Here is a 26,237-nt window from a genome sequence, read left to right on the forward strand (position 1 = left end):
TACTGGCCCAATAGGATGCTCCCTATATCACTGGCCCCATAGGATGCTCCCTATATCACTGGCCCCATAAGATGCTCCCTATATCACTGGCCCCATAAGATGCTCCCTATATCACTGGCCCCATAAGATGCTCCCTATATTACTGGCCCCATAAGATGCTCCCTATATCACTGGCCCCATAAGATGCTCCCTATATTACTGGCCCAATAGGATGCTCCCTATATTACTGGCCCCATATAATGCTCCATATTTGGGCCCCGACTGATGGTCCCCATATATTGCTCCAAATATTAAAAAAAAAAATGAAATTCTCACCTCTCGTTGCTTGTCGCTGCTCTGGACTCCTCACCATCGGCGTCTTCCTGCTCTGCACTGTGACTGCTCAGGCAGAGGGTGCACACTGGTGACGTCATCGCCCCCTCTGACCTGAACGTCACAGTCAGAGGATGGAAGACGCTGCAGCGCTGGAACCGGGAGAGGTAAGTATTGCAAGTGCCGGAGCAGGCGGGGGATCCACTCACGGGGGCCGGCACCATAGCACGCCAGTGTCCCCGACGGCGAGTAAGCCCTCTGCCTGCTCAGGGCCCCGGCACTTGCCCGGGTGCTGACGCCCGCCCTGGGTGGGTATTACAGGCAGCGGGGCGGCTCCCTAGGGACTTTTTTTCTGTGATCGTCGGCGAGCCACATGTCAGGGGCAGGCGAGCCACATGTGGCTCGCGAGCTATGGGTTGGGGACCTCTGGTATAGGGTATGACTGGAGGTATCGCGATAGGGACATCCCCAGCATGGAGTGTACTATATTCTGTTAGTATAGGGCAGGAGTGGAGAATCTTTTTTCTGGTAAGGGCCATTTGGATATTTATACCATCTTTCCGGGGCCGTACAAACTCCGCCCACAAAGTGCATCCTGACTCTGGCACTGGTATCAGGATGTAATCTTTCATTGCATTCCGTTCAGTAGTGAACACTACATGTGTGTGATAACAAAGCAAGAAGAAATGAATGAGCTGGTTGTAATCAAAATACACCTCCCTGCCCAAGAATGCGGTCCCTGGGAATCTGCTTGGGGGCCTGATAAAAGGTCATCGAGGGCCGTAAATGCCCTGGGGCCTGAGGTTCCCCACCCCCTGGTATAGGTATGACTGGAGGTATTGTGATAGGGACATCCCCAGCATGGAGTGTACTATATTCTGGTTTGCTACATGCCGGGGATGCACGACCAGCTCTACCCTCGCCTACTGTATTCTTACCCATCCGTTGTAGATAGTGAGCCCTCGCGGGCAGGGTCCTCTCTCCTCATGTACCAGTCTTGACTTGTATTGATTAAGATTATTGTACTTGTTTTTTATTATGTATACCCCTCTTCACATGTAAAGCGCTATGGAATAAATGGTGCTAGAATAATAATATATCGTGTTACTATACAGTGTGGCTGGAGGTATCGCGATAGGGACATTCCCGGCATGGAGCGTACTATATTGTGTTAGTATATGGTATGACTGGAGGTATCGCGATAGGGACATTCCCGGCATGGAGCATACTATATTGTGTTAGTATATGGTATGACTGGAGGTATCGGGATAGGGACATCCCTGGCTGATCACTACCTGTCACACATTTAGTCTTGGTGAGGCTGCAACTGTGTCCTTCCTTGTGTCTGTAGTGTGCCACACACCGCCATGTTAGGATACAGGCAGAAATGTGACACCACAGTATTTGTCTCAGCACAGGCAGCCTTGGTGTGAGCTGCATGTCTGTCTCCAGGGCTCACCAGCACTCATTAACCCTCTTGGGACCACAGGTCTGTCCTGGCCAACAAAATGCATTGTGTGTTCGTTTTTCTTTTCTGGATTCAAAGAGGCAAAACTTTATTTTTTATTTTTCCTTCGATCTATGACTGTTTACTTTTCTAATAAAGGATAAGATGCATTTTCTCATCCCTTAGGCTGTGTGCACACGTTGCGGATTTTTCGCGTTTTTTTTCGCTATAAAACGTGATAAAAAACGCATACATATGCATCCCATCATTTAGAATGCATTCCGCAATTTTTGTGCACATGATGCGTTTTTTTCCGCGAAAAAAATGCATCGCGTTAAAAAAACGCAGCATGTTCATTAATTTTGCGGATTTTTTTCGGATTTCCCACTATATTATCGCATTGGGAAATCTCCAGAAAAAAAACGCAAAAAATCAGCAAAAAAACGCAGGAAAAAAACGCATGCGAATTTCTTGCAGAAAATGTCCGGTTTTGCTCAGGAAATTTCTGCAAGAAATCCTGACTTGTGCACATAGCCTTAATCTGCTAAAGTGTTAGTGCATGCCCTCATTATCTCCCACCTCGACTACTGCAATCGCCTTCTCTGGTGGAGACAGACAGAAAAGGACCCTTGATTGGGCACTTTGCAGTTATATGCCTCATTAGGGTATGTGCACACGTCCGGATTTCTTGCAGAAATTTCCTGAAGAAAACCGGAAATTTTCTACAAGAAATCCGCATTTTTTTTTTTCGTTTTTTTTCCGTTTTTTTTGCGTTTTTTTTAGCATTCTGCAAGCGTAATTAGCTTGCAGAATGCTAAAGTTTTCCAAGCGATCTGTAGCATTGCTTGGAAAACTGACTGACAAGGTCACACTTGTCAAACATACTGTTTGACAAGTGTGACCAACTTTTTACTATAGATGCTGCTTATGCAGCATCTATAGTAAAAGATAGAATGTTTAAAAATAATAAAAAAAATAAAAAAAATGCTTATACTCACCCGCAGACAGCTGATCTCCTCAGCGGCGTCCATTCCTATAGCTGGTGTGTGCGCGCAGGACCTTCCATGACGTCACAGTCACATGACCGGTCTCGCGACCAATCACAGGACCGCGACGTCATCGCAGGTCCTTCACCGCACACCACCTATAGGAACCGAAGCGGCAGCATGCACCTGAGAGGCGGGAAGACATCGAAGGTGAGTATATCACTATTTTTTATTTTAATTCTTTTTTTTTGACCAATTATATGGTGCCCAGTCCGTGGAGGAGAGTCTCCTCTCCTCCACCCTGGGTACCAACCGCACATAATCTGCTTACTTCCCGCATGGTGTGCACAGCCCCGTGCGGAAAGTATACAGATCAATGCACTCCTAGGTGTGCGGAATCCCCGCAATTCCGCATTTTTAATGAACATGTTGCTTTTTTTTCCGCGATGCGATTTTTTCGCTGAAAAAAATGCAACATTTGCACAAGAAATGCGGAATACACTGTAAATAATAGGAGGCATATGTAAGCGTTTTTTCCACGTTTTTATAGCGAAAAAAAACGCGAAAAATACTGAACGTGTGCACATGGCCTTATGATGCAGAATTCCACATGCTTTGTAGGTGTAAATTAGTCCCATTATCCCCCTTACCTCTTGAGCAGCTGCAGATGTTACGCCAATGATATGTCCACCCCTGATGGCCTCCCAATTAACACTCTTCTACCTCTCCAGTTTATCCTTATTCACCTCGCTACTTCTCCACCTCTCCATTTTGCAGATCTCTTCATTGTCTTCCAAATCCACAATGAATCCAATTTAACCCCTTCACCCCCAAGGGTGGTTTGCACGTTAATGACCGGGCCAATTTTTACAATTCTGACCACTGTCCCTTTATGAGGTTATAACTCTGGAACGCTTCAACGGATCCCAGTGATTCTGACATTGTTTTCTCATGACATATTGTACTTCATGATAGTGGTAAAAATTCTGTGATAGTACCTGCGTTTATTTGTGAAAAAAACGGAAATTTGGCGAAAATTTCGAAAATTTCGCAATTTTCCAACTTTGAATTTTTATGCAATTAAATCACAGAGATATGTCACAAAAAATACTTAATAAGTAACATTTCCCACATGTCTACTTTACATCAGCACAATTTTGGAACCAAAAATTTTTTTTGTTAGGGAGTTATAAGGGTTAAAAGTTGACCAGCAATTTCTCATTTTTACAACACCATTTTTTTTAGGGACCACATCTCATTTGAAGTCATTTTGAGGGGTCTATATGATAGAAAATACCCAAGTGTGACACCATTCTAAAAACTGCACCCCTCAAGGTGCTCAAAACCATATTCAAGAAGTTTATTAACCCTTCTGGTGCTTCACAGGAATTTTTGGAATGTTTAAATAAAAATGAACATTTAACTTTTTTTCACAAAAAATTTACTTCAGCTCCAACTTGTTTTATTTTACCAAGGGTAACAGGAGAAAATGGACCCCAAAGGTTGTTGTACAATTTGTCCTGAGTATGCCGATACCCCATATGTGGGGGTAAACCACTGTTTGGGCGCATGACAGAGCTCGGAAGCGAAGGAGCGCCATTTGACTTTTCAATGCAAAATTGACTGGAATTGAGATGGGACGCCATGTTGCGTTTGGGGAGCCCCTGATGTGCCTAAACATTGAAACCCCCCACAAGTGACACCATTTTGGAAAGTAGACCCCCTAAGGAACTTATCTAGAGGTGTGGTGAGCACTTTGACCCACCAAGTGCTTCACAGAAGTTTATAATGCAGAACCGTAAAAATAAAAAATCATATTTTTTCACAAAAATTATCTTTTCACCCCCAATTTTTTATTTTCCCAAGGGTAAGAGAAGAAATTGGACCCCAAAAGTTGTTGTACAATTTGTCCTGAGTACGCTGATACCCCATATGTGGGGGTAAACCACTGTTTGGGCGCATGGGAGACCTCGGAAGGGAAGGAGCGCCGTTTGACTTTTCAATGCAAAATTGACAGGAATTGAGATGGGACGCCATGTTGCGTTTGGAGAGCCACTGATGTGCCTAAACATTGAAACCCCCCACAAGTGACACCATTTTGGAAAGTAGACCCCCTAAGGAACTTATCTAGATGTGTTTTGAGCGCTTTGACCCACCAAGGGCTTCACAGAAGTTTATAATGCAGAGCCGTAAAAATAAAACAAAAATTTTTTCCCACAAAAATTATTTTTTTAGCCCCCAGTTTTGTATTTTCTCGAGGGTAGCAGGAGAAATTGGACCCCAAAATTTGTTGTCCAAGTTGTCCTGAGTGCGATGATACACCATATGTGGGGAGAACCACTGTTTGGGCGCATGGGAGGGCTCGGAAAGGAAGGAGCGTCATTTGGAATGCAGACTTAGATGGAATGGTCTGCAGGTGTCACATTGCGTTTGCAGAGCCCCTAATGTACCTAAACAGTAGAAACCCCCCACAAGTGACACCATTTTGGAAAGTAGACCCCCTAAGGAACTTATCTAGATGTGTGGTGAGCGCTTTGACCCACCAAGGGCTTCACAGAAGTTTATAATGCAGAGCCGTAAAAATAAAACAAATTTTTTCCCACCAAAATTATTTTTTAGCCCCCAGTTTTGTATTTTCCCGAGGGTAACAGGAGAAATTGGACCCCAAAAGTTGTTGTCCAATTTGTCCTGAGTGCGCTGATACCCCATATGTGGGGGGGAACCACCGTTTGGACGCATGGAAGGGCTCGGAAGGGAAGGAGCGCCATTTGGAATGCAGACTTAGATGGAATGGTCTGCAGGCGTCACATTGCGTTTGCAGAGCCCCTAATGTACCTAAACAGTAGAAACCCCCCACAAGTGACACCATGTTGGAAAGTAGACCCCCTAAGGAACTTATCTAGATGTGTGGTGAGCGCTTTGACCCACCAAGGGCTTCACAGAAGTTTATAATGCAGAGCCGTAAAAATAAAACAAAAATTTTTTCCCACCAAAATTATTTTTTAGCCCCCAGTTTTGTATTTTCCCGAGGGTAACAGGAGAAATTGGACCCCAAAAGTTGTTGTCCAATTTGTCCTGAGTGCGCTGATACCCCATATGTGGGGGGGAACCACCGTTTGGACGCATGGAAGGGCTCGGAAGGGAAGGAGCGCCATTTGGAATGCAGACTTAGATGGAATGGTCTGCAGGCGTCACATTGCGTTTGCAGAGCCCCTAATGTACCTAAACAGTAGAAGCCCCGCACAAGTGACCCCATTTTGGAAACTAGACCCCCCAAGGAACTTATCTAGATGTGTTGTAAGAACTTTGAACCCCCAAGTGTTTCACTACAGTTTATAACGCAGAGCCGTGAAAATAAAAAAAATTTTTTTTTCCCCACAAAAATTATTTTTTAGCCCCCAGTTTTGTATTTTCCCAGGGGTAACAGGAGAAATTGGACCCCAAAGGTTGTTGTCCTATTTGTCCTGAGTATGCTGATACCCCATATGTTGGGGTAAACCCCTGTTTGGGAACACGGGAGAGCTCGGAAGGGAAGGAGCACTGTTTTACTTTTTCAACGCAGAATTGGCTGGAATTGAGATCGGACGCCATGTCGCGTTTGGAGAGCCCCTGATGTGCCGAAACAGTGGAAAACCCCCAATTATAACTGAAACCCTAATCCAACCACACCCCTAACCCTAATCCCAACAGAAACCCTAACCACACCTCTAACCCTGACACACCCCTAACCCTAATCCCAACCCTATTCCCAATCGTAAATGTAATCTAAACCCTAACCTTAACTTTAGCCCCAACCCTAACCCTAACTTTAGCCCCAACCCTAACTGTAGCCTTAACCCTAGCCCCAACCCTTGCCCTAACCCTAGCCCTAACCCTAGCCCCAACCCTAACCCTAACCCTAGACCTAGCCCTAACCTTAGCCCTAACCCTAGCCCCAACCCTAACCCTAGCCCTAACCCTAGACCTAGCCCTAACCCTAGCCCTAACCCTAGCCCCAACCCTAACCCTAACCCTAGCCCTAATGGGAAAATGGAAATAAATACATTTTTTTTATTTTTCCCTAACTAAGGGGGTGATGATGGGGGGTTTGATTTACTTTTATAGCGAGTTTTTTAGCAGATTTTTATGATTGGCAGCCGTCACACACTGAAAGACGCTTTTTATTGCAAAAAATATTTTTTGCGTTACCACATTTTGAGAGCTATAAATTTTCCATATTTTGGTCCACAGAGTCATGTGAGGTCTTGTTTTTTGCGGGACGAGTTGACGTTTTTATTGGTAACATTTTTGGGCACGTCACATTTTTTGATCGCTTTTTATTCCGATTTTTGTGAGGCAGAATGACCAAAAACCAGCTATTCATGAATTTCTTTTGGTGGAGGCGTTTATACCGTTCCGCGTTTGGTAAAATTGATAAAGCAGTTTTATTCGTCGGGTCAGTACGATTACAGCGATACCTCATTTATATTATTTTTTTATGTTTTGGCGCTTTTATACGATAAAAACTATTTTATGGAAAAAATAATTATTTTTGCATCGCTTTATTCTCAGGACTATAACTTTTTTATTTTTTTGCTGATCATGCTGTATGGCGGCTCGTTATTTGCGGGACAAGATGATGCTTTCAGCGGTACCATGGTTATTTATATCTGTCTTTTTGATCGCGTGTTATTCCACTTTTTGTTCGGCGGTATGATAATAAAGCGTTGTTTTTTGCCTCGTTTTTTTTTTTTTTTTCTTACGGTGTTTACTGAAGGGGTTAACTAGTGGGCCAGTTTTATAGGTCGGGTCGTTACAGACGCGGCGATACTAAATATGTGTACTTTTATTGTTTTTTTTTATTATTTAGATAAAGAAATGTATTTATGGGAATAATATATATTTTTTTTTTTCATTATTTTTTTTTAATATTTTTTTTAATTTTTTTTTACACATTTGGAAATTTTTTTTTTTACTTTTTTACTTTGCCCCAGGGGGGGACAATACAGATCGGTGATCTGCCAGTTTGCATAGCACTCTGACAGATCACCGATCTGAGAGAAGTGCAGGCTGCTTCACAGTGCCTGCTCTGAGCAGGCTTCTGTGAAGCCACCTCCCTCCCTGCAGGACCCGGATCCGCGGCCATCTTGGATCCGGGTCTGGAGCAGGCAGGGAGGGAGGTAAGACCCTCGCAGCAACGCGATCACATCGCGTTGCTGCGGGGGGCTCAGGGAAGCCCGCAGGGAGCCCCCCCCCTGCGCGATGCTTCCCTGCACCGCCGGCACATCGCGATCATGTTTGATCGCGGTGTGCCGGGGGTTAATGTGCCGGGAGCGGTCCGTGACCGCTCCTGGCACATAGTGCCGGATGTCAGCTGCGATAGGCAGCTGACACCCGGCCGCGCTCCCCCCGTGAGCGCCGCCGATCGCGCTGGACGTACTATCCCGTCCGTGGTCATGGGGGCCCACCCCACCTCGACGGGATAGTACGTCCGATGTCAGGAAGGGGTTAAACAACTAACATTGATCTACAAAGCCATCCATAATATGTTTCCGCCATATACAGTATATATAATATGTATACAGGTATGTACTATAACCTGGAAGTTCCTCTTGTGCTCTGCAAGCCAACTGATGCGGAGAGAGGAGTCTCCCTTTTTATCTTGAAGGTTTCCTGTCCTTGAAGGGCGAATCCCCTCTCTGGTGGTGTCATCATGGGTACCAAAAACACACATTACCGGTAAGTAATATACGTGTTTCTGGGAAACACCCATGGAGTCAAAATCATCACTACATCTGTAGATAAATTCCTAAAAGGGTATAATTTCCAAAATGAGGTCACTTAAGGGAGAATTCTGCTTTTCTTTAGCACTTAGGGGCTCTGTATATGGAGTCTGCAAACTATTCTAGGAAAATCTGAGCTCCAGGAGGCAAATAGCACTCCGTTCCTCCCGAGTCTCGCTGTGTGGTGGCTAACCAGTACTGTACAGCCACATATAGGGTATTTCTACATTCAGCAGAATTTGTGGGACAATTTTTGATGCAATTTTTAACAATTATCCGTATGAAAATGTAAAATATGGGGCTAACACACAATCTTGGTGGTAAAAATGTAAATTATTTTTACTTCAGTGCCCAATGGTCTAAAATTCAGTTAGACACCTGTTGTGTTAATGTGATAACTGTACCCCTAGATGAATTCATTGAGAGGTGTGGTTTGTAAAATAGGGTCACTTATTGGAGATTATGCTGTTCTGGCACCTTAGCGGCCACACATCGCTCCCTCAAACCAGTGCAGCAAAATCTGGAATGTAATATGATGCTCCTTCCCTTCTGAGCTTTGCACTGTGCCTCAAAAGGAGTTTTCGATCACATAAAGGGTATCGGTGTATTTAGGAGAAATTGCATAACACATTTTGGGGTCTATTTTCTCCTGTTACCTTTGATAAAATACAAAATTTGTGGCTAAAAAACATTTTTGTGGGAAAAATGTGATATATTATTTTTTTAATTTTCAGGTCTTCACAGTAAAACTTCTGTGAAGCATCTTGGGTTTCAAGGTGCTCTGTACCTCATCTAGATAAGTTCCCTGAGGGGTCTAATTTCCAAAATGAAGTCACTTGTGGGGGGTGTCCGCTATTTAGGCCCACCAGGGGCTCTCCAAATGCAACATGGCATCAGCTAATTATTTCAGCAAATTTTACATTAAAAAAGCCAATTGGCGCTCCTTCCCTTCCGAGCTCGGCTGTGTGCCCTAACAGTAGTTTTCCCACACATATGGGGTGTTGGCGTACTCAGGAAAAATTGCACAACAAATTGAATGGTGCAATTTATGTGAAAATGCAAAATGTGGGGTTACAAAACATTTGAGGGAAAAATGTGATTTTCTTTTTATTTTAAACAATTTTTGTTGGATTTTAACATATACAAATTCACTCAAAATTGTACATATAAGATATACACACTCTTAGTTTCCACTTTTCATCATGTTGTAAATTGCATGTTTGAAATACAGAGTAAATAATAAAGCAACTTCCCCAGCACCGTATCATCATACATTTAAGAGATATCTATTGTGAGATAGCGCTTACTGCATGTGTTGGGGCACACTCACTTAGCAATGGGATTCAGTCACACAGGCACATTTTTCTCACAAAACAGTCCATTCGGTTTATCATGATACCATAAACCAGGTCATGCACAGTCTATAACACTTCATGGAACACAATAGGCACCAACCAGTGACATTAAGTTGCAGCTTTAACTTAGATATTTCATATACGGCTTTAACTCACAGACACTAAACATGCTGGACCTATCACTTTGTCCAGTTACCATGGGTGACCGTACACTGAACAGTTCATCAATGTCCATGGAGCACAACAAGCACCACCAGTCTGTTCCACTGGCAGATACTTCTCTGCCGTTATGATAGCCCCCTTCCTGGGTGTTTCCTTTCTGGAGCTCCTGCTCCACACGCTGACCTCCTGTCAGTCCTCTCTCCTCCAGGGAAACTGCCGAACTGGGATCACCAACTTGCCTGGCAGGCGCAGATCAGTCAGTCCAGATCCTCAGACGGGCTGTAGCTCCCCCAATGCAGTGCCGTTGCAGACTCTGCCTCCACTCCTTCCCATGTGCTCTTCAGGAATCCCCTAGGACTTCCAACACAGGTTACTCAGTGCGCTATTCAGGACATCCGTCCCCACCTGGGACCGTCCAACACACAAGTCTCTAAGTGCGCTGTTCAGGGATCCGATCCTACTCCCACGATCTCCCAACATATCAGTCTTCAGATCCACGGCCTCACGGTGCGCTATTCAGGAATCCAGTCCACACACAGGACCTCCCAACACACAAGCTGTCCAGGATCTCACACTCCATTACAGAAAACATTCAGGTACATACATAGGAACCATGTGACCCACACCCTGGTCACATTATACAATCAATATCAACCAAACCAAAAGAGATTTTAAGACACAATATAGTGTCATGGTATATACAACTGGACCGAAAAACGGACACTCTGCTAAATCTATAACCTACAAGAGACAGAGTACAAAGTCCAAATATGTAAAAAAAATAATTTTATTACACAAGATAATTATAACAATAACTCACATTATAAGAAAAAAAGGCGATGGACAAGTGACGCACATTGTCAACAAAGTCCTTTCCACCCTATAAAGTGTCAGGCATGGGATAAACAATGTACAGATAACACTTTCCTAATAATAATATAGCATGTAACAACCAAATTGCAAATATTGGTCACCTGCCTAGGGTCAGGAGACCAAAATAGTTTGTACAGAAAAGGAGATGTCCCCATAAGAAAGAAGTATCTACATAATCAGAAAATTACACCATAAATATGCAATGAAATTAGGGACAATCCCACAGATGTTTGTGCAATAGATCAAGCCATAGTAGGTATATACACAAAAGGACATCTCACCCATAATAGCCTGTGTGTGGTAGTGCAATGGAAACCAGCGCCGACGTGCGTTTCGCATGGGCTTCTTCGGGGGGCTGGGACTCCTTGTGTGCTATGTTGGTAATAGATAGAGGCATATTCATTAGCCAGGTTACCTGCAGGTGTATCGCTCTGGAGTAGGTGGGGAATCGGCGCATGCACAATGAAGGCCATCGCTGATGATGATGCTGCTTCCGGCATTCGCAGTGATGCTGCGGGTTAGGGAAATGCCCAAGTGACGTCAATTCCCACGAGAGTCACTAATCGAGCGCCGTCAGCAGCACCAACAGACATCTGAACACAACACGCATGCGTCCGACCTAAACTCCTTTACGGATGGAATAAAACAACCTGGTATCCCAGCAACATAGGTAAATGGACAAATGGGTATTACCGGACCACATATTCAAACATTACAATATTAATATATATATGATAAAGTGTATAAGTGAAACAAAATGACAGTGCAAATTCAGAGGCAATAGTATAACTGGTGATAAATATTACCTATTACATAGTATAATACAAATTTCAAAAGCGAATCGAAGACATTAGTCCGAAAGGCATACATAGTGTCTTGATGTTGATCCAATGGTGAAGAATAAAATCCATGTTATGGATAAAGTGTTTATCCGAAGGTGAATAAAAAGTCCATATCGAATAATGGTCCGTTTCTTATATAATAATACAGAAGTACGATCCCATATTTCCATAAGCTGTTAGATGAATTCTGCAAGAGAATAAGGATTAAAAACTAAAATCACAATAAGAACAAAAAGACACACAATTAAAATAAGGTCCAGACAATGTAGAGCTCTCAAGCAACTCACGCACATACTTTACAAAAAAGAGGAAAAGCTCAACTGCTCATTTAATCCTGCTGGTGTCATAGTGCCAAGTACGGTGATCCAACGGCACTCTAATTGCGCCAGGTTTTTCTTCAGGTCTTCCCCTCGAATTCCAACCTAATCCTGTCTATCCCCCTCACTTTGAATTCCGCAGTATTACAATGGTGACATAATTTTAAATGTTGTGGGATTGTTTTTAATGTTGTAATATCAGATACATCCCTTGCTACCATAATATCTGTAACGTGCTCACGGACTCGTACACGTAACTCCCGCGACGTGAGGCCTATATACACCAGATCACAAGTACATGACGCATAGTACACGACATGGTCTACTACAAGAGATATACTGTGTGATCCTGTATTCCCTATTGCGGTCAGATGAAAAAAAAGTTCATCGCTCTTGTCATATTAATACATGCCAGGCAATCGCCGCAAGGAAAGAAACCCCATCTTTGCCTGCTCCAAAAAATTTTCTAGGTTTATTGACATAGTGACTATGAACAAACATATCACGGAGGTTCTTACTCCTCCTAGATGTCATGAGAGGGGTTTGAGATAAGGACTTAGACAGAATAGGTTCTGTCATCATGACCGACCTATGTCGATTCAGAATTTTACGCATTGTCTCCCACTGATGGTTATAAGTGGAGATAAAGCATATTATAGAATCCTCCCTTTTATTATTTTTTGAGCCAAAAGATCAACCCGTCTGCTACTCTTTGCTCACTGATAACCCTTTTTAATAGATCTTTTGCTGTACCCCCTATCCAAAAATCTTTTGCCAAGGTCAATGGCCTGCTGTTCGAACTCCATATCAGACGAACAGATCCTCCTAGCACGGAGGAACTGCCCGATTGGTATCGCTTTAATGGTAGAGGCAGAGTGGGCAGAAGAGGCATGTAAATAAGGCATTAGTAGACGTCTCTTTGCGGTAAAGGTTTGTCTCTACATATACATCATCCTGGACATTAAGATAAATGTCCAGGTATTAAATCTCTTTCCAGTTCACCATCCTGACAGCACCATTGGAGGACGTCCTTCTTACCCTCAGTGGGACAGGAACAACATGCGGTTAAAAGGACCCACTCCACCCACCAGTGTTTTTCCTGTCCCACTGTGGATAGGAACGGCAAGCCTTTCCTCTGACGGTGCTGTGCAGATGGTGGGGATCGGGGGGCCCAGCCTTTCCCTTCCCTGCCGCAAGACATCTGCGGCTGATACCTGTTATGGGGGGTCCCTCAGCCTCCCCAGTGCAGCGCTGCTCCTGGGGTCTGGTCGGTCTCCGCTTGGGGCTCTCGGTCCGGGCGCTTCCTGCTGGGGCGTGAGTGCGGCGGCCACTTCCAGCAGCGGCCGGTTCCAGCATGCGGCTGCAGCGTTACCCTGAGTCCGCTTCCAGGTGGTCACTTCCGGGTCCACCGGCCGCATCACTTCCGGTTGCGGCAGTGTGGGAGCATGGCGCCGGCAGCAGGGCCGGCCTCGGGGCATTACAGCACGGTAAACCGCAGCGGCGGTAAGGAGGGCAGGATCAACCAGGTAATTCCTATATAAACGTCTTAAAGGGGTCTTTATGTCGCCGGCCATCCTGACAAAGGGAGCACTCGGCTATATGGTTAAAACTGTCCTCACTATGGAGGAAACAGCCAGACCTGAGGGGACTGATCAGCTTCAGGGGCACGTGAGTAGGCTATACTAAGCCATACCACGATGCTCACCCCTCCCCCTACTTCCCTATCTACAGGGTGTATCTATGTACTTCTATCTATCCTACACAGAGCCTCCTATCCCCGCATCCGAAAGGAAACAATCAGAGAAAAGTAAATGCCCGATATGTGCTGCTAAATTTCCAGAAAACTGGCGGAAGCCACTATGCAAGTCGTGCACATCTAAAATTGTGGGTGATGAACAGACTGCATTGTTAACCAGTATGAGGACAATGATTCGTCAAGCGGTTCAGGCATCCATCTCAAGCTTGAATCTTCCCCAGACAAGCCAGTCGGAACCGCCAACATCACGGAAAAGGCTAAGAGAGTCTAGTCCCTCCTCCGAAGGAGAGTGTAATAATTATAGGGGATAACTCAGGAGACTCTTTGTGTGGAACAAGACAACTACAGGACACAGTTTTATAAGTGGTAAAGTCTATATTATCACACGGTGATTCAAACAGGTGCAGAGAGAAACTCAAGTCCTCAACACTTGGTGTAAATATTAAACGCAGCTTAGCAGTCTATAGGAAACTTCAGAGGAAAATGCAATCAAGCAGAAAGTCTATGAAGCACAGTTATTCTTAAGGATACTTGACACGAATAAATCCTTGTCTTAGTCCAAACACAGACAGATAAGCTTATAAGGCAGTTCAAATCATATCTTAGCTCAACCAGGGAGGCCTGGTTAATAGTCTCAGGTTTTTGCAGAGCAGAAACAGCTTACATGTCCAGCAAATGAGATGGAAGTAAACACGAGCAGCAGATGAAGGAGGATTACTGGAAACTGGTGAATGCAGCAGGAACTCAGAGCAGAGTAGCAGGATCACCACACAGGTTCACAGGAGCAGGTATATAGCCACGGAGTAATCAGAGGTCAGGAGCTGGATGCAAGGCAGAATACTCTAGCACAGACTGAAGGCTGGGGTGGAGTTTTATAGCAGGAAGACAGTGCACATGAGACTAAAGACGCCATCTTGGAAAAGGGCAGTAATGCACAAAAGGTAAAAAATGTTCAGAGTCCTGACATTACTCCCTCCTTAGAAGCAGCCTCAGGACGATCCTGGACCTGGTTTCTCAGGGAATCTCTGATGAAAACGAGAAATCTTCTGTTGGGCATTGATGTTTTCCACAGGTTCCCAAGAGTCTTCCTCAGGGGGATATCCCTGCCATCTTATCAGATATTGGAGCGGATTCCTGCGAATCCTGGAATCAATAATTTCCTCCACCACAAATTGTTCTTGCCCATCAATCACCACAGGCTGCGGAGGTGGCACAACACGTCCCTGGAAGGTATTAGGAGATACAGGCTTTAGTAAAGATACATGAAAAACTAGGTGTACCTTCATAGTCCTAGGCAGCTTCAGCCGGCAGGCCACATTGCTCACAATACCGTTGATCTTAAAAGGGCCAATGAATTTCTGTCCCAAGATTTTGTGAAGGAACGTTTAACTTTAGATTCTTATTTGCTAACCACACGGAATCTCCTACCTTGAACATGGGTGCAGGTTTACGGAATCTATCAGCCGATTTCTTATAACGTTCTTGAGCTGTGGTCAGGGATTCCTTCAAAACCTCCAGATTTTGTCTCATCGCAGTCAGCCTTTCCTCCACTGCCGGAACCGGAGAGTTAATTGGAGACCTAAGTAAAATACACGGATGATAACCCAGATTGGCAAAGAAAGGTGTAAATTTAGTGGAGGCGCTCTGAGAATTATATGAAAATTCGGCTAACGGCAGCAACGCCAACCAATCATCCTGGAGATGGCTGACCTAGCATCTGGTTGGCACGCTCAGTCTGACCATTTGTCTGGGCATGGTAAGCGGAAAAGAGACAGACATTAATATTGAGTGCAGAGCAAAACCCCTTCCAGAATCTTGAAGTGACCTGTACTCCACGGTCAGAGATGATCTCATCTGGAACCCCATGCAACCGAAAGACATTCTGTATAACCAAGTTCACTGTATCTTTAGCTGAGGGGAGGCCGGTGCATGGAACAAAATGAGGAGCTTTAGTCAGGCGATCAACTACCACCATGATTGTATTCATGCCCCCCGATGTAGGCAGCTCCACAATAAAGTCCATTGATATAGACCCCCAAGGGCGGGACGGAACAGGTAATGGTTGTAGAAGACCCGTAGGTGCCACATGAGGAGTCTTGTAATGGGCACATACCTCGCAAGAGAGAATATAGTCCTTGGTATCCTTCAGGCAAGTTGGCCACCAGAAGAATTGGCTCAGGAACTCTTGTGTCTTCTGTACCCCCCTGTGACCAGCCAACTTGGAGTCATGTACCAACTTGAGGATATGCAGACGGACAACCTCAGGGACGTAGATACGTCGATCTCTGAACCACATGCCACCCTTAAAGACAAGATTAATATCCACAGGTGGGTTGGCCAGAAATACATCTCCGTTATAGGCCTCCCTGCACTCCTTCCACAAGTCCTGATCGTGGATAACTCCGATGAAATTGGCATCAGATAGAATGGTCTTGGACGGGGCTCCAGGTACGGAATCCGCAGCATGGATTCGGGATAAAGCATCAGCCTTCCCATTACGAGAACCTGGATGGTACGAGATAACAAAGTTAAATTGATTTAAAAATAAGTTCCAACGAGCCTGACGAGGAGAAAGACATCTAGCGGATCTAAGGAACTCTAAATTGCGATGGTCAGTTAGCACTATGATCTGTTGTGCAGCTCCTTACAGATGATGCCTCCATTCTTTGAAAGCCGCAATAATAGCCAGCAATTCCTTGTCTCCCGCATCGTAATTCTTCTCTGCTGAGGTTAGTCTACGGGAAATGAAAGCACAAGGATGTAGCAGACCCTTCTCTCCAGTTCTTTGGGAGAGAATAGCCCCCAAAGCATTATCAGAAGCATCCACCTCCACAATGAATGAAAGTGTTGGATCTGCGTGTATCAACAGCGGTGCTGATGTGAAACAGATCTTAAGCAGATCAAAAGCTTCTTGAGCCTGTGATGACCACTTAAAGGGCTTTTACTTCTTTGTCAAGAAAGTAATGGGACAGACAATATCAGAAAAATTACGAATCAAGCGTCTGTAGAAATTTGCAAGACCTCCTTAACGTTCTTGGGTACCGGCCAGTCAAGGATAGCCTGAATCTTACCAGATTAGATGTTCAGCCCCTAGGGAGAGATGATATAACCTAAGAACTATATCTCAGAACGATGGAACTCGCATTTCTCTGGCTTGATATACAGATGGTTCTCTTTCAGACGTCTTAAAACAGCTTTGACATGTTCTTCATGTTCCTGTAGAGAGTCAGAAAAGATTAGAATATCGTCCAAATAGATCACCACAAACTGGTCCAACAAATCTCTGAAAATGTCATTAGCAAGGTGTTGAAACGTTGCAGGGGCATTACAAAGCCCGAAGGGCATCACGAGATATTCAAAGTGTCCATACCGGCATCTGAATGCTGTCTTCCACTCATCCCCTGGACGAATACGCACCAAATTATAAGCCCCACGAAGATCCAGTTTAGAGAACACCTTAGCATGGCGGACTCTTTCCAGTAATTCGGGAATCAGAGGCAAAGGCTAACGGTTTTGTACGGTTACTTTATTGAGTTCCCGATAGTCAACACAGGGTCTCAGGGTCCCATCCTTCTTTACAAAAAAGATTGGTGCCCCTGCTGGTGAGGAAGAAGGACGTATGAAGCCTTTGGCCAGATTTTCATCAATATACTCCTTTAAGGCTTGAAGCTCAGGTGCCGCCAAAGGGTATACGTTACTAAAAGGAATAGCTGCCCCAGGAAGCAGCTCAATGGGACAGTCATAATGCCTGTGTGGAGGAAGCTGATCTGCATTCTTCTTGTCACAGATGTCAGATAACTCTTTATATGCTGGAGGTAAAGAAAATAATTAGCAGCAAGGTAGTAGTGTTAAATAAAATTTAACTTTTAATAAATATTTTAAAAAGGACTATAGTCCCAAACAACACCAGGAACATAGACACAAACAAAAACCACACACAATACCACATATAAAGCCAGACGCTCCTGTCTAGCGCTGTAATCCTTATAGCATGGTGTCAGGTTTATCTTTACTACACCATAAATAGCAATACCCTATCACAATGCTACACAATTTGTTAGTGCCCAGCCTACCATATGTGCGCAAAAACCAGCATGTTTATAGCATTCAGGGGTATAAAAAGGAACGGTCTCACCAGGCTCCAGGGACCTTCCTTAACAGCGTCATCCCATGCGTCCGATACATACAGACCGGGGGAGGATTTTCCACAAATCCTACTTACTACCCCTTTTCTCTCCAAAGTAAACGGACCCTATGGGAAGCCTCCTTGGTATTCAATCTCCCGACGCGTTTCCTTGGGCTCTATCATCAGGGGAGATGCCCAGTATAAAAAATGTATGTGTGTGTGCCAGTCATAGCACGTCACACAGGAGGACCAAAATATTTATTAAAAGTTAAATTTTATTTAACACTACTACCTTGCTGCTAATTAGTAACCATTTGATTGGTAGTCTTTTGAGATATTATTAGGTAAAGAAAATACCTGTACATGTGGTTCCGTAGCCGTGGACTCAGGGACAGCTTCTGTTAACGCTGAGTTGCTCCTTGTTGGAAAGATAATCTCCTTGGTCTCCCAGTTGATAATTGGGTTCTGAGAACGCAACCAAGGAATGCCTAAAATCACAGGGAAATGAGGAGAAGAAATTAGCAAGAAAGAAAGTTACTCCTGATGATTAGGCTCCAACAAAATTTCAAGGGGTACGGTCTCCTGATCCACAGGCCCAGAGATTAAAGGTGACCCATCCACTGTTTCCATGGTAATTGGAGAGGCTCTTTGCTGAATTTCAATACCATATTCCTTGGCAAATGCGATATCCATGAAATTGCCACCTGCACCTGAGTCAATCATAGCTGCACTGGAAATCCACTGTCCTGAACATAGGATATTAATAGGGAGAGAACAATGAGAGTTCTTCTCTTTCAGCTTCTTGGGGGGTGAAGTCATAGAAAGTGAATGGAATACAGCGTTTAAAGGCAGGCTACATTCAGAGATGTCAGATTCATCATCACAGTTGTCATACTCCCCTACTTCTGCTAGCACCTTGTTAGGCCGTCTAGGACACTTAGGACAATTGATCAAGAAGTGCTCAGACTGGCCGCAGTAGAAACATAGACTTTCACGAAGGTGATGCTCCCGGCGCTCATTGATCTCGCACCTCTGAACGGAATCAATTTGCATGGGCACCTCCTCCACCTCCCGAGAGGTTTTACCTGCAGGCTCTTTGGAAGGAAAGGAAAAGTTAGAAATACGGTTATATGCAGCAAATTTCTCCTGCCTACGCTCAGTAAGGCGAATGTCTATGCCCACACAATGCTGTATAAATGTCTCTAGCTCTTGTGGTGACTCAGAGCGAGCTAGTTCATCTTTTATAATACTAGACAGACCCAGGGCCGGACTTAGCCCAAAAGGCGCCCTGTGCGAGACTGCAGGACGGCGCCCCCCCCCCCTCCAAACTTTGAAAGAAAACAATAACTCTTTAATATTCACAACAACACGTTTACTTAGAAAACTTGTGTTTCCCTGCAAAACACTTGAAGAAACACTAATATTGCAATAACGGGAATTATAAAGTGCTTTAAAGCGGACCAAAAGGAAAAAATGACGCTTGGTCCAAAGCCATATGGGCTCCATTCTGCCCCTGTGTCAAGCATTCTGCCCGTGTCCAGCATTCTGCACCAGTGTCCAGCATTCTGCACCAGTGTCCAGCATTCTGCACCAGTGTCCAGCATTCTGCCCCTGTGTCCAGCTTTCTGCCCCCTGTGTCCAGCTTTCTGCCCCAGTGTCCAGCTTTCTGCCCCAGTGTCCAGCTTTCTGCCCCAGTGTCCAGCTTTCTGCCCCAGTGTCCAGCGTTCTGCCCCCGTGTCCAGCGTTCTGCCCCCGTGTCCAGCGTTCTGCCCCAGTGTCCAGCGTTCTGCCCCAGTGTCCAGCGTTCTGCCCCAGTGTCCAGCGTTCTGCCCCTGTGTCCAGCGTTCTGCCCCCGTGTCCAGCGTTCTGCCCCCGTGTCCAGCGTTCTGCCCCAGTGTCCAGCGTTCTGCATCAGTGTCCAGCGTTCTGCCCCAGTGTCCAGCGTTCTGCCCCAGTGTCCAGCGTTCTGCCCCCGTGTCCAGCGTTCTGCCCCCGTGTCCAGCGTTCTGCCCCCCGTGTCCAGCGTTCTGCCCCCCGTGTCCAGCGTTCTGCCCTCGTGTGCAGCGTTCTGCCCCAATGTCCTTTCTGCCCCCCTGTGTCCAGCTTTCTGCCCCCCCGTGTCCAGCTTTCTGCCCCCCAGTGTCCAGCTTTCTGCCCCCCAGTGTCCAGCTTTCTGCCCCCCTGTGTCCAGCTTTCTGCCCCCCTGTGTCCAGCTTTCTGCCCCCCAGTGTCCAGCTTTCTGCCCCCCAGTGTCCAGCTTTCTGCCCCCCAGTGTCCAGCTTTCTGCCCCCCAGTGTCCAGCTTTCTGCCCCAGTGTCCAGCTTTCTGCCCCAGTGTCCAGCTTTCTGCCCCAGTGTCCAGCGTTCTGCCCCAGTGTCCAGCGTTCTGCCCCAGTGTCCAGCGTTCTGCCCCAGTGTCCAGCGTTCTGCCCCCGTGTCCAGCGTTCTGCCCCAGTGTCCAGCGTTCTGCCCCCCGTGTCCAGCGTTCTGCCCTCGTGTGCAGCGTTCTGCCCCAATGTCCTTTCTGCCCCCCTGTGTCCAGCTTTCTGCCCCCCAGTGTCCAGCTTTCTGCCCCCCCCTGTGTCCAGCGTTCTGCCCCAGTGTCCAGCTTTCTGCCCCCCTGTGTCCAGCTTTCTGCCCCCCTGTGTCCAGCTTTCTGCCCCCCAGTGTCCAGCTTTCTGCCCCCCCCTGTGTCCAGCGTTCTGCCCCAGTGTCCAGCTTTCTGCCCCCCAGTGTCCAGCTTTCTGCCCCCCCCTGTGTCCAGCTTTCTGCCCCCCAGTGTCCAGCTTTCTGCCCCCCCTGTGTCCAGCGTTCTGCCCCAGTGTCCAGCTTTCTGCCCCCCAGTGTCCAGCTTTCTGCCCCCCCCTGTGTCCAGCGTTCTGCCCCAGTGTCCAGCTTTCTGCCCCCCAGTGTCCAGCTTTCTGCCCCCCAGTGTCCAGCTTTCTGCCCCCCAGTGTCCAGCTTTCTGCCCCAGTGTCCAGCTTTCTGCCCCAGTGTCCAGCTTTCTGCCCCAGTGTCCAGCTTTCTGCCCCAGTGTCCAGCTTTCTGCCCCAGTGTCCAGCGTTCTGCCCCAGTGTCCAGCGTTCTGCCCCAGTGTCCAGCGTTCTGCCCCCGTGTCCAGCGTTCTGCCCCAGTGTCCAGCGTTCTGCCCCCCGTGTCCAGCGTTCTGCCCTCGTGTGCAGCGTTCTGCCCCAATGTCCTTTCTGCCCCCCTGTGTCCAGCTTTCTGCCCCCCAGTGTCCAGCTTTCTGCCCCCCCGTGTCCAGCTTTCTGCCCCCCTGTGTCCAGCTTTCTGCCCCCCTGTGTCCAGCTTTCTGCCCCCGTGTCCAGCTTTCTGCCCCCCAGTGTCCAGCTTTCTGCCCCCCTGTGTCCAGCTTTCTGCCCCCCCCGTGTCCAGCTTTCTGCCCCCCCCTGTGTCCAGCGTTCTGCCCCAGTGTCCAGCTTTCTGCCCCCCAGTGTCCAGCTTTCTGCCCCCCAGTGTCCAGCTTTCTGCCCCCCCTGTGTCCAGCGTTCTGCCCCAGTGTCCAGCTTTCTGCCCCCCAGTGTCCAGCTTTCTGCCCCCCCTGTGTCCAGCTTTCTGCCCCCCAGTGTCCAGCTTTCTGCCCCCCCTGTGTCCAGCGTTCTGCCCCAGTGTCCAGCTTTCTGCCCCCCAGTGTCCAGCTTTCTGCCCCCCAGTGTCCAGCGTTCTGCCCCAGTGTCCAGCGTTCTGCCCCAGTGTCCAGCGTTCTGCCCCAGTGTCCAGCGTTCTGCCCCAGTGTCCAGCGTTCTGCCCCCGTGTCCAGCGTTCTGCCCCAGTGTCCAGCGTTCTGCCCCCCGTGTCCAGCGTTCTGCCCTCGTGTGCAGCGTTCTGCCCCAATGTCCTTTCTGCCCCCCTGTGTCCAGCTTTCTGCCCCCCAGTGTCCAGCTTTCTGCCCCCCCCTGTGTCCAGCGTTCTGCCCCAGTGTCCAGCTTTCTGCCCCCCTGTGTCCAGCTTTCTGCCCCCCTGTGTCCAGCTTTCTGCCCCCCAGTGTCCAGCTTTCTGCCCCCCTGTGTCCAGCTTTCTGCCCTGGGCCCCCCCCCCGATCGCCGCTCTCAATAAAAAAAAAAACAAAACAAGTTCTGCTTACCTGACCGCGATCCTGCTCTGTCTGGTTATCGGTGGGGGCGGCCATCTTCCTGAGGCCGCGCGTGCGCAGGTGGAGTGCTCTGCTGCCTGGGGCTTCAGGAAAATGGCCGCGGGATGCCGCGCATGCGCAGATGGAGATCGCGGCGGCCATTTTTCTGAAGCCGACATGCGAACAGGTAAATTCTGCGCCGCCGGCGACCCGCCCCCCGCATTGTGCCGCCCCCCGCATTGCGCCCCCCTTCCTACGCCACTGCTTGGCGCCCTGTGCGGCCGCACAGGTCGCACAGGGCAAAGGCCGGCCCTGGACAGACCCCTTTTAAAAATAGGCAATTGTGCATAGCTGTCCCAATTGGTATCTACCGCTAATCTCCTGAATTCAGTGGCATACTCAATAACAACGTTTAGCCTGGCGTAAAGACAACAAAGCAGATTCAGCGGTTGCACGGCGATTAGGGTCATCAAACATTAATGCCATAGCGGCCAAGAAATCATCCAAGTTATTTAACTGTGGGTCACGAGACTCAATCATCGGATTCCCCCAGGCTAGCACTCATGAGGTCAGTAGCATTATTACACACAATACTTTGGATCTATCAGTAGGAAAACGGTCAGCATGCACATCAAAATATAGCATACATTGATTCACAAAGCCACGAAATTTGTCGCGATAACCATTAAATCTGAATGGGGGCAACTTAGGTGGGCTAGCTGGTGGCGGTCGCCCAGAGGGTAAAGTCACTTGTGCAGCTATTTGCGTGCTTATGTCCTAAAAAGCCCGTCTATACTGGGACTCTATGCCAGCAAGTTTGTTTTCCTGGGCTGCCATGCAGTTGCTTAAGTCCTGCAAAGTTTGTCCAAACATTTGTTGATTGTGTTCAAAGCTTCCAAACTTCTTTTGCAGACCTTCCACATCTTTCTGCAGTGATCTAATTATGGAAAACACCTGCTGTAATCTGCTCTCTGCAGTCATTGTTCAAGCAGTCACCTTTTTTTATGGCTAGAGTATCCTGTAATAATTATAGGGGATAACTCAGGAGACTCTTTGCGTGGAAAAAGACAACTGCAGGACACAGTTTTATAAGTGGTAAAGTCTATATTATCACACGGTGATTCAAACAGGTGCAGAGAGAAACTCAAGTCCACAACACTTGGTGTAAATATTAAATGCAGCTTAGCAGTCTATAGGAAACTTCAGAGGAAAATGCAATCAAGCAGAAAGTCTATGAAGCACAGTTATTCTTGAGGATACTTGACACGAATAAATCCTTGTCTTAGTCCAAACACAGATAGATAAGCTTATAAGGCAGTTCAAATCATATCTTAGCTCAACCAGGGAGGCCTGGTTAATAGTCTCAGGTTTTTGCAGAGCAGAAACAGCTTACATGTCCAGCAAATGATATGGAAGTAAACACGAGCAGCAGATGAAGGAGGATTACTGGAAACTGGTGAATGCAGCAGGAACTCAGAGCACAGTAGCAGGATCAACACACAGGTTCACAGGAGCAGGTATATAGCCAGGGAGTAATCAGAGGTCAGGAGCTGGATGCAAGGCAGAATACTCTAGCACAGACTGAAGGCTGGGGTGGAGTTTTATAGCAGGAAGACACAGTGCACATGAGACCAAAGACACCATCTTGGAAAAGGGCAGTAATGCACAAAAGGTAAAAAATGTTCAGAGTCCTGACAGAGAGATTTCGGAGGATTCAGACCAGGAAGAAAGAGACGGATCATTGGGCAGAGGGAAGAGATATCTGTTCTCGGCGGCAGATACAGATGAGCTTCTTCATGCAGTTCGTAACACCATGCAGTTACAGGACACGCCAGAGGAGACCTCAATCCAAGATGAAATGTTTGGCGGATTACATGCCCAGGTCACAAAGGTTTTTCCAGTTAATAATCACATCCGTTCCATGATCCTAGAAGAATGGCAGGAAACGGAGAAGAGACTAGTAGTACCCAGAGATTTCAGACTCCATTTGCCTTATAATCCAGAGGACATTAAAGTGTGGGATGAAGTTCCCAAGATTGATGTTCCATTGGCAAAAGTGGCGAAGAAGACCTCAATTCCATTTGAGGACTCCTCCGCTTTAAAGGATCCAATGGATCGCAAGGCAGATGGACTGCTCAGGAGAACTTGGGAATCCTCTGCAGCAATAATATGGGCCAATATAGCTGCAACATCGGTAGCCCGGTCAATGCATCTATGGATAGATGATTTGGAGGAACATCTCAAAGCAAAGACTTCCAGAGATGTTATTCTCAAATCTCTACCGTTACTTAAGCTCGCAACAGGCTTTATGGCAGACGCTTCAGCAGAATCCGTGCGCTTCGCTGCCAGAAGAGAGTCCTTATCCAACGCGGCCAGAAGAGCTATCTGGCTAAAGTCTTGGTCGGGGGATATCCAATCAAAAAATAAACTGTGCGGAATCCCATTCTCAGGGAATAAAGTATTTGGGCCTATTCTAGATGACATCTTAGAAAAAGCCTCAGATAAAAAGAAGGGGTTCCCTGAGGAAAATACAAAGAAGTACCAGCCCTTTCGTAGATCCCGAGCTAGTCAGAAGACAGACTACAGGGGGAAAGGGAAGACTGGGAGGTGGTCTTCTCCCAAGGTTGGAAAGGGTAAAGACTCCATCTTCCCAGGTGCAGGAAAGCCAAATAAATGACATCAAGGTGGGTGGTCGGTTACAAAAATTTCTAGGGGGTTGGCAGAAAATATCCCCAAATCCTTGGATTCTGCAGGTAATTGCTCAGGGGTACAAGCTAGAGTTCTCCAGCAGTCCCCCAGAAAGATTTGTTGTAACCCGACCCTGTCCGCTCTCAGACTCCTCTATGTGGACAAACATCCAGGAGTTGATAGAGTTAGACGCAATAATCCCAGTACCCATCTCAGAAAGAGGCAAGGGCCATTACTCTCAATTATTTTCAATAAAAAACCTTCGGGAGACTCCCGAACGATCATACATTTAAAACTCCTAAACAGGTGGGTCCGGTACAAAAGATTCAGGATGGAATCCATAAAGTCCACAACGCCTCTCATAGACAAAGACATGGTGATGTGCACCTTAGATCTAAGCAATGCATACTATCTTGTCCCAATACACACTTCCTACCAAAAGTTTCTGAGATTCGCCCTAATGAACAAAGGAATAATGTATCACTTCCAGTTCAGATGTCTCCCCTTCGGGCTTGCTTCGGCGCCCAGAATATTCACCACACTAATGTCAGAAGTTGTTGCCTATCTAAGAAGCCAGAATGTGGCCATAGTGTCATATCTGGACGACTTTTTGATAATGGCGAGATCAGAGAAACTTCTCAAAATAGACTGCAGCTTCACACTCTCCATCCTACAGGACCTTGGGTGGATTGTGAATTGGAAGAAATCTTGCCTGGTCCCAAATTCCAGAACAAAATTTTTGGGGGTCATATTAGACTCCAAAGTCAGAACATCTTTTTCACCGGAAGACAGACAGGAGGTCTTGATCAGGCACATACATCAATTCAGAAGGAGTACCCCCTCCATAAGAGAGGCAATGAGGATTCTGGGCTTTATGACAGCATGCATACCCTGTTTGAAATGGAGCCAATTCCACTCGCGGGGATTACAGAGAGAGGTTTTGAAAGCTTGGAACAGGAAACGGAGTTCCCTAGACAAGAAGATGATTGTGTCTCTGTCAGTAAAGAGATCCCTAACCTGGTGGACCACACCGAAAAACCTAAAAGAGGGACTTCCATGGATCCTCGATCCCTGTGTTACGGTTACCACAGACGCCAGTCAATTCGGATGGGGCGGACATATAGAAAGGACATACTACCAGGGAGAATGGAGTCCTCAGATTGCCACAAGGTCGTCAAACTTCAGGGAGCTGTATGCGATCTGGAAGGTGTTATACCAGGCCCAGTCACAGGTCAGAGGCAGACACGTAAGGATACTGTCCGACAATGTCACAGCAGTGGCATTTCTAAGACACCAAGGAGGTCCGAAAAATCCACCGCTGCAACATCTAGCAGACCAAATTTTCAGATGGGCAGAGAAATCTGTCAAATCCATCTCGGCAGTTCACCTGGAAGGCGCCAAGAATCAAGTAGCAGACTTCTTGAGCAGAACACCTGTACATCCTGGAGAATGGGAACTGAACCCAGAAATATTCAGCAGTCTGTGCCAGAAGTGGGGAACACCTCAGGTGGATCTTTTT

The 26,237-nt window shown here is 46.7% G+C and overlaps 2 long non-coding RNA genes across 2 annotated transcripts in view; one reads left to right on the forward strand and one right to left on the reverse strand.

Annotated features, from left to right (window-relative positions):
- Window positions 1-26,237, forward strand: part of LOC143816454 (uncharacterized) — a 102,039-nt gene that overhangs the window by 2,737 nt on the left and 73,065 nt on the right. The window lies entirely within an intron of this gene.
- LOC143816453 (uncharacterized) overlaps window positions 10,720-26,237 on the reverse strand; it is a 72,186-nt gene continuing 56,668 nt past the window's right edge. Inside the window, exon 3 of the long non-coding RNA XR_013223946.1 lies at window positions 10,720-11,926. This is a non-coding gene — a long non-coding RNA (uncharacterized LOC143816453). The remainder of the gene's footprint in view (window positions 11,927-26,237) is intronic.

This window comes from Ranitomeya variabilis, chromosome 3, assembly GCF_051348905.1.
Source record: "Ranitomeya variabilis isolate aRanVar5 chromosome 3, aRanVar5.hap1, whole genome shotgun sequence".
Classification (NCBI taxonomy): domain Eukaryota; kingdom Metazoa; phylum Chordata; class Amphibia; order Anura; family Dendrobatidae; genus Ranitomeya; species Ranitomeya variabilis.